General features: G+C 31.1%; 1 long non-coding RNA gene across 1 annotated transcript; it reads left to right on the plus strand.

Annotated features, from left to right (window-relative positions):
- The first annotated feature begins 1450 nt into the window (after positions 1 to 1450).
- On the plus strand, positions 1451 to 7347 carry LOC134711849 (uncharacterized). Its single transcript, XR_010106243.1, has 3 exons — positions 1451 to 1608; positions 2972 to 3048; positions 5213 to 7347. It is a non-coding gene; the product is annotated as an uncharacterized LOC134711849 (long non-coding RNA).
- Positions 7348 to 7588: the final 241 nt, after the last annotated feature.

Genomic DNA, 7588 nt, shown 5'->3' on the forward strand with positions numbered 1-7588 from the left:
TAGTTATGTTACTTTAGATGTGATTTTGGTAACTTCATATTTGTACGATGCCGTCTAATTGGTCACATCTCCTTTACTTCATTTTAAATGGATGTCTACGAGAAAACCATGCAAAATCAAAAAAAAATTATGAAAGGGGTTGTGGAGTTTTCAGCTGATTTTGGGTTCCTAGTTAAGTATTAAGTACATCTAATTGTTCTATGTATAAAAATTGACAATTTATTTCAAAATATGTGAATACAGGGCAATTCTATTAAAGTACCAAATTTGCTGAAAAATGTTGTTGAAAATGGAAATTATTGTTTTTTTTTTTATTGGATAGTTCAAAGTATTATATGACAAAAAAAACAGTTTTACCTTAAAATTCAGACTTTCTACTAAAATAAACTGTAATTTTGATCTTATTTCAACCTTTATTTTTGTTTTTATTTTTATTGACATAAATGTGTTTTTTCTAGAATTTGAATCCAGCCTGTACTGAAAATGTCCATAAAACCTCAAAAGTCACTCAAATTGAAACAATATTTTGTTAAACGTTATGGTTCACTACAAACTACTATTCCTTAACGGGATTTTCGTTGCAAATTGATATAAGCTTATTTAAATAAATGATGAAAAACTAAAAAATATACCTAAAATTATCTCCCTTTGTAAAACTCTTTACAATAAAAGGTAGATTTATTGTCAATAACAGAAGGAGGGAAATCAACAAAAGTGTGAGTTCGTGGTCTAGTGGTTAAGACCGATGGCTACAGTGCTGAAGGTCCCGAGTTCGATTCTCACTCGGGGTGCTAAAAATATCAGTACATTAGAAGGGTAATTTTCACCCTCTCACACACATCTCTGGTACCCAGACCGGAGTTTAAACTAGAATGGGTACGTTGGGGGCCTCGGTTGGTCAAAGTGTCCCTACTTTGACCTGGAGATCAATCTTCTGATATCTCTCTGGTTTGTCTGTTTCCACCGAGTAGCCCGGTGGTTCTCTACGAGTACTTCGGCTTCCTCCACCACAATAACAGACTTCCCGGTGTCCTAGCACTCCCTTTGTGTTGAATTGGGTGGGGATTGATTGTCCTTGTAAAAATAATTGTCGTATAAATATACGTTAGTGACACATCTCCATTAATCCCGTTAGGGAGTGTACATGGATGCCACTGTACCCTCGCAGCTTTCGAGGGGTTCTTCGGATATCGGAGGCATTTACCAGTACATACATACATACATACAAATGTGCAAAAGGATAGAAAATAATGGTATTTTTTTATGAATATAGTGTAGCCAAAAACTTATTTTCATTGAAAGAGTGTAACAAAAACATAGTAAACCATGTGGCCAAGACATTCCAACTGCCATTTGGGATAAGTCTGATCCTGATCAGATAGTCTAGACATGACATGAGGCTAGACTCACTATCATATATATAGGAAGATGTGGTGTGTAGGTTTCAGACTCACATAACATAATTTTAAATGCATATGCTGCAAACATGGACAGGAGTTGGATTGCAGTGGACAAGAAGACAAAATGAGTTGCTGCCATCCTTTCATGACCCTTGCAAATCTAGCAACGGAAATTCGTAGGCAAAACTTTCAGTTTCATTTGGTTCTGGTAAGTTTGTTATTTATTTCTTTTGGTTAGAAAAATCAATTTGACACCATAAAAAGACCTACTTTAGAAACATCACATCAACTCATAAATATAGGAAGAAGAGCATTGACCATTTGTCTTTGGGAGAAAAGGGGGGGGGGGATGTATTAACATAATTTTCTGGAAGCAAACACTGATTTAATTTTCATTGACATACATTTATAATGATTTAGAATTCTTCTGAAATTTATAATAATCATGATAAAAGATATATTTGATTACAAAGTTCGCCCTGAGTTTGTTTTCAAAATTGTCAATAAGAGTCTGTTGACTCAGGTTTTTTTCTCCTAATTCAAAATTAATGGTTGCTTCAAATCCCTGTTTTTAAATATAACCCATTGAAATAGTAAACATTCAGTAGATAGATATAGGAAGATGTGGTATGAGTGCCTACATGTATTCATCCAAATAACAAAAAGTAAACCATTATAGGTCAATGTACGGCCTTCAATACAGAGCCTTGCCTCACACGGAACAACAAGCTATAAAAATGATAAAGGACTCCAAAATTACTAGTGTAAAACCCTTTGAACAGGAAAACCAATGGTCTAAAAAGGAATAACAAGAAACACGTACAAATTAATGTACATAAACATAACGAAACTACTGTACATTTAGGCCAACTAAAAAGTATGTGTGTTAACCGCACTACCCTTACCTACCATTATTTTTATCCCTTACCTAAAGATTTTTGTAAGGTTTTGTTAAAACACTGTTCAAGTCACAATATAGCTCCCGAAGAGTTGTGAATTTCCTGTCTTTATTCATTCCTTTACCGATACTACATTGTACAATGCAACTAGATTGATTCAATATATGGTTCTCAAACTCAAAAACATGTTTTACAGACTATGAGCTTGTTTTTTTTTCTCTCTAAATATTTGTTACTGTGAATGTTTTTCTTTATATTTCCGAAGTGAAGGTCATGTATCACAGTTATAAACATGGGAAAAGAACTTGTACATGTAATTACTTCTATCAGTTAATAAAATAGAATCAGAATAGAATATGCTTACAAACTAATCCAAATTAAAGGGTACAGAACGGGCAACGTGAGATAATAACATTACAGATTACTTAGATAAAACAAATTCTAAATGACAATACTGAAGAAATGAATTACTTGATGGTGTGATTGATATCGTAGCATTTATGACATTTACACAGATTAATTATCATATTTACCAAACTTTTTTTTTCAATGATCCAATGCATTATTTTATAAAGCCAACTCAATTTACAATGTACATATACATGTAGATGTAACTCACTGTACTGATCATGCAAATGCACAAATATACAATATTTTATTTCTTATCAACAGGTTAATGTTGAAGATGGAAAAGCACAAAAAAAATATAAAAATGAAAGCAGATACATGTATGATAGGAGATCATATAGGTAAATATATGATATAATTGATAAAAAAATGAATCAAACAAGTCATAACAAGAGACTACTAAATAGACAGCAAATATGACCTGTGTTGTGGCATTATTTGTGAAATATAATCATATATAGAAATTGGAAATTGACCAGTTACATTTATTATTGTAAAAACATGATAAATGTTCAGAAATTAGATTAACCCTTCAATTTTAAAAGTTGAATCTGGTAAACAAAGAGTAAAAATAACACACAGAACACTCAAATTCTTATTTTATGATCAATTAAGGCATGTAAGGGCCATATCAGTACAATTTACACAACAAAATTTTCATTACTCATCATATTGAAATTGTTTTCTTTATTAGAATTAAACCTAGAAAAAAATATATATGTTCTTGTCAGCTTGACAGATCCTCATTGATAGTATACATGCATACATTTGTATATTGTAAACCTGAAGACTACATTTGCATTTTTCATTTTTGAAAAAGCACTTTAAGCATTATTATAGCTGTTTTCCTACTGCATGTAGAGTAAAACTTTGGAAGGTTTGCTTGCTCCGTTGTATATATATTAATTCAAGCTTTGTAATTAATGTTGATATATCTTCTTGTAGAGTACTTTTAAATTTGATTAGACGTTATGCCAATTGTAATTGTACAATATACAAACAAACCATGCAAGCTAACCAAAGTCTCAGATTTACATGCCTTTGGAATTTAGCTGTAAAATTAATTATATATTTGTTTTCAATGCTTATTGTTTTACAAATTTCAAATGTTTTGGCTTGTTTTTAAATGATCCATATCAGCTATAGGGTCAAAAGCGTCCAAAGTTAAACTTTAAGTATGTTTTACTTGTGTCTAATGCTTTTTTGCTTTGAGCAAATAAAATATGTTTAAATCTAAATAAAGTTAAACTTGATTTGATAAAACAATGGAATAATTGGTGTGTGTTCTTTGATATTATGCAAAATTAAACAGTGCATTGTAGTCATATTTTTCTAATTTCGGGCATGTCTTAAAAGCTTTAAATTGAACCACATCAAGGTATAAGGGATTCAGAACTAAACTTAGTTGATTTTTTTGTCGACCCTGCACCTTTTGTTGCAGAAAGCATGACATAGGGAAAGTGATCCGGCGTCAGCATTAGCTAACTTCTTAAAAGCTTTATATTTTAGAAGGTAGAAGACCTGGATGCTTCATACTTTGTATATAAATGCCTCATGTTACGAACTTTCCATCGGTCACATGTCCAATGTCCTTGACCTCATTTTCATGGTTCAGAGACCACTTGAAAAAAAAGTTAAGAATTTTTGTAATGTTTAATTCTCTCTTATCATAAGTAATTGGATAACTATATTTGGTATGTGCGTACCTTGCAAGGTACTAATGCCCATCATACAGTTTTCACTTGACCTCAACCTCATTTCATGGTCAGTGAACAAGGTTAAGTTTTGGTGGTCAAGTCCATATCTGAGATACTATAAGTAATAGGGCTAGTATATTCGGTGTATGGAAGGACTGTAAGGTGTATATGTCCAACTGGCAGGTGTCATCTGACCTTGACCTCATTTTCATGGTTCAGTGGTTATAGTTAAGTTTTTGTGTTTTGGTCTGTTTTTCTTATACTATATGCAATAGGTCTACTATATTTGTTGTATGGAATGATTGTAAGGTGTACATGTCTAGCTGACAGGTGTCATCTGACCTTGACCTCATTTTTATGATTCAGTGGTCAAAGTTAAGTTTTTGAGTTATGGTCTATTTTGGCTAATACTTTATGCATTAGTCAACTATATTTGGTATACAAACACCACCAACCTCATTAAGGTGCAATCTCTGCGTTGTAATAGAATGTACTTGAGCTGTTTAAATCTCATTGTTGAAGGTTGTACAGGGGACTTACATTCATTTCATTTGATCTTTTGTGGATATTTGTCTCATTTGTAATCAATACTCATCTCCCTATTTTTGTGTTGTCATAATGTCATTAATTAAATACAAGATGAAATCTGCAAATTTAACTTCATTAAAATTAAGTTTGCTGCAGCTTTTTAGCTAGTTTACTTTATTTCTTATTCTATGTACTGGAATGTCAGAGTTGTGATAATAGAAACACATTTACACTAAGACCAAGTTAATAATTAATTTCTTTTTCTTATTTTTTTTTACAGACATTTGGTGATCCAAAAATAACTGGAGTTCATGAAACAAGACTGATTGCTGGGACACATTTTTGTTGATAAACATGTTTATGATGAAAAAAAACTTGGATAGTATTACAGATACTTGAATAAGGCTCTGATCTGTCTTTGATTTTTCCTGTTGGTGTTAAAAAATTGCAAGCTCAAATAAAAATAAATTGAAATGGAACTCATGGATATGCTTTGAAAAAAGAAATAAACAGCAATGTGAATCTCGCCGAAGTCTTACCAACAACCAAGTCAACACATAGTTGCAACACAAATGAGAAGAGAGAGACATTTGCAAGGACTTAGAGTGTTCTCACTGTCTCACCATTAGAATGGCTTTCTCATCAGCAAAGAAGAAGTCTAAAAATTACTTCTGCATTAAAAGGTCATCAATATTGAAGACAATCAAGAAGATTACGGTTGTACTTGGCCATTTGATAAACATTATAATATTTTCATTTGTCAGAAATTGTTACTTAGATTGACTAATTAGTTTTATTGATTGAATTGTTAGTAAATTACCTTTCGTAGTTCATGTAGTTACATGTATGTAAATCTTTATCAGATAGTATGGAAATAATTTAATACGTCCCTAAATTCCATACCTAATGCAACAATTGTCTTGTGCTGCTAAGTCAATTTGAATTAACTTTTATGTATGTTTATAGTAATCTTATTCTTGCATTTAAGCATCATTTTGTGTTATTGTATCATCTACATTGATTGTTAAATATAATACAAATGGTATAAATAAAATAACATTTCTGATCATTTAAACAGATTGAAATATTTATAAATATATCAATGCTAAAAGGAATTTAGACATTTTTCGAGGAGAATTTAAGACAGTACTACAACAAAAGCAAACGAATAGTATATGCTCAACTGCAATATTAACTTTCTCACCAGATAACCTAATAGAGATATATTTGTATTTTATTAAATTGATGAAGCGTATGTTAGTTTAAATAAATATGTACATGCAATTTTAAGGTTTTTAAAAAACGACATTTTTATTGGATTATCTCCCTTTGTACAATAGAAATTCAGATTTTATCATCACTGTCTCAGGTACTCATGATCAAAATGACTTATATTGTTACCAGCATGCAAGTAAAAGGTTGCAACTGTCTTATCTTTGTTTACCTGTAGAACAAATATTCTGAATGGCAATACTTAAGATTTTTCAATATGATGAACTTGACATTAAATTTCATATCATTTTTGAGTAACCAGAATAAAACTTTAGTAATTAGCAAGCTGCAATAACCAAAATAGGATTACTAGGAAGAAATGAAAGGATTTTACTCTTTAAAGTAATAAGGACAAGTGTACTGAAGGAATTTGCAATAAAAAAAATACCCAAAAAAATTTGTCTTTGGCAGCTCCCCCTGTTTTTAAGCCTGATGCTTACTATTGTTTGTGACACAAAAATCCATTTCACTTTGAATTTTCTATTTGAATTACCTATTTTGCATAATACAATCTGTATAATTCAAGTATTTATTTTTGAATGCTTGGTTTAATTGAAATATGAGACTTTCCTCAATTTATTGCGAAAACACCCCCCAAAAAGGGGGGAGGCTATCTAAATGATCAATAAAATCTATAAAATTAATTTGCAACCGAAATCCCTTCAAAATATTTTGAACCAAAGAAAATGCAATGTATGTCTGAAATTTAGGGTAAATTAAAGCGACTTTTGGGCTGTAGTGTCTATTTTAGTGTGATTTGATGAAAAGGCCATATTTTTTATCACTTTATGTGTTTTGCCACTCCCTTATTTTCTATATATATCATTATGTTTAATAAAATTATGTGATTTATACTTCATACACATCCTATCTGTGCTATTAAAGTATTTAAACACTCAGAAGTATTATAGTATTTATTTCTATTTGAGAAATCTATGAAATCTATGCATTTCAGTAAATGAATCTATAAATAAACTGGGAAATACCCTAAATCCCTATCGTTGCCATGGTTACCAGCAGTGTAAGGGCTTCAAACTTGCATGACTTTCATATAAGGTCAATCTGAACATGTTAGCAAAGTTTTATCAAAATCAAACAACTTTGCATGGAGCACCATCTGCATGGTTTTCTCATAGATGTCCATTTAAGACTCAATGGTTTAGTACAAACTCTGTTGAAATCAAATTGTAATTAGTAATGATAAAAAATGATTTACCAGTTATCCAAAGTTATCCCTCTTATTTCTTGGATATTGCTGTCTTTTAGAATAACTGTTTGATCTAACCCAAAAAGATCGGCTCTTGTTATCGAATCAGCAAAGTCATCTGCCCAATATATATAGTTATTAATCGAATCAACAGCAATATCAATTGGTCTGTGATTT

This window comes from Mytilus trossulus, chromosome 1, assembly GCF_036588685.1.
Source record: "Mytilus trossulus isolate FHL-02 chromosome 1, PNRI_Mtr1.1.1.hap1, whole genome shotgun sequence".
NCBI classification, from domain to species: domain Eukaryota; kingdom Metazoa; phylum Mollusca; class Bivalvia; order Mytilida; family Mytilidae; genus Mytilus; species Mytilus trossulus.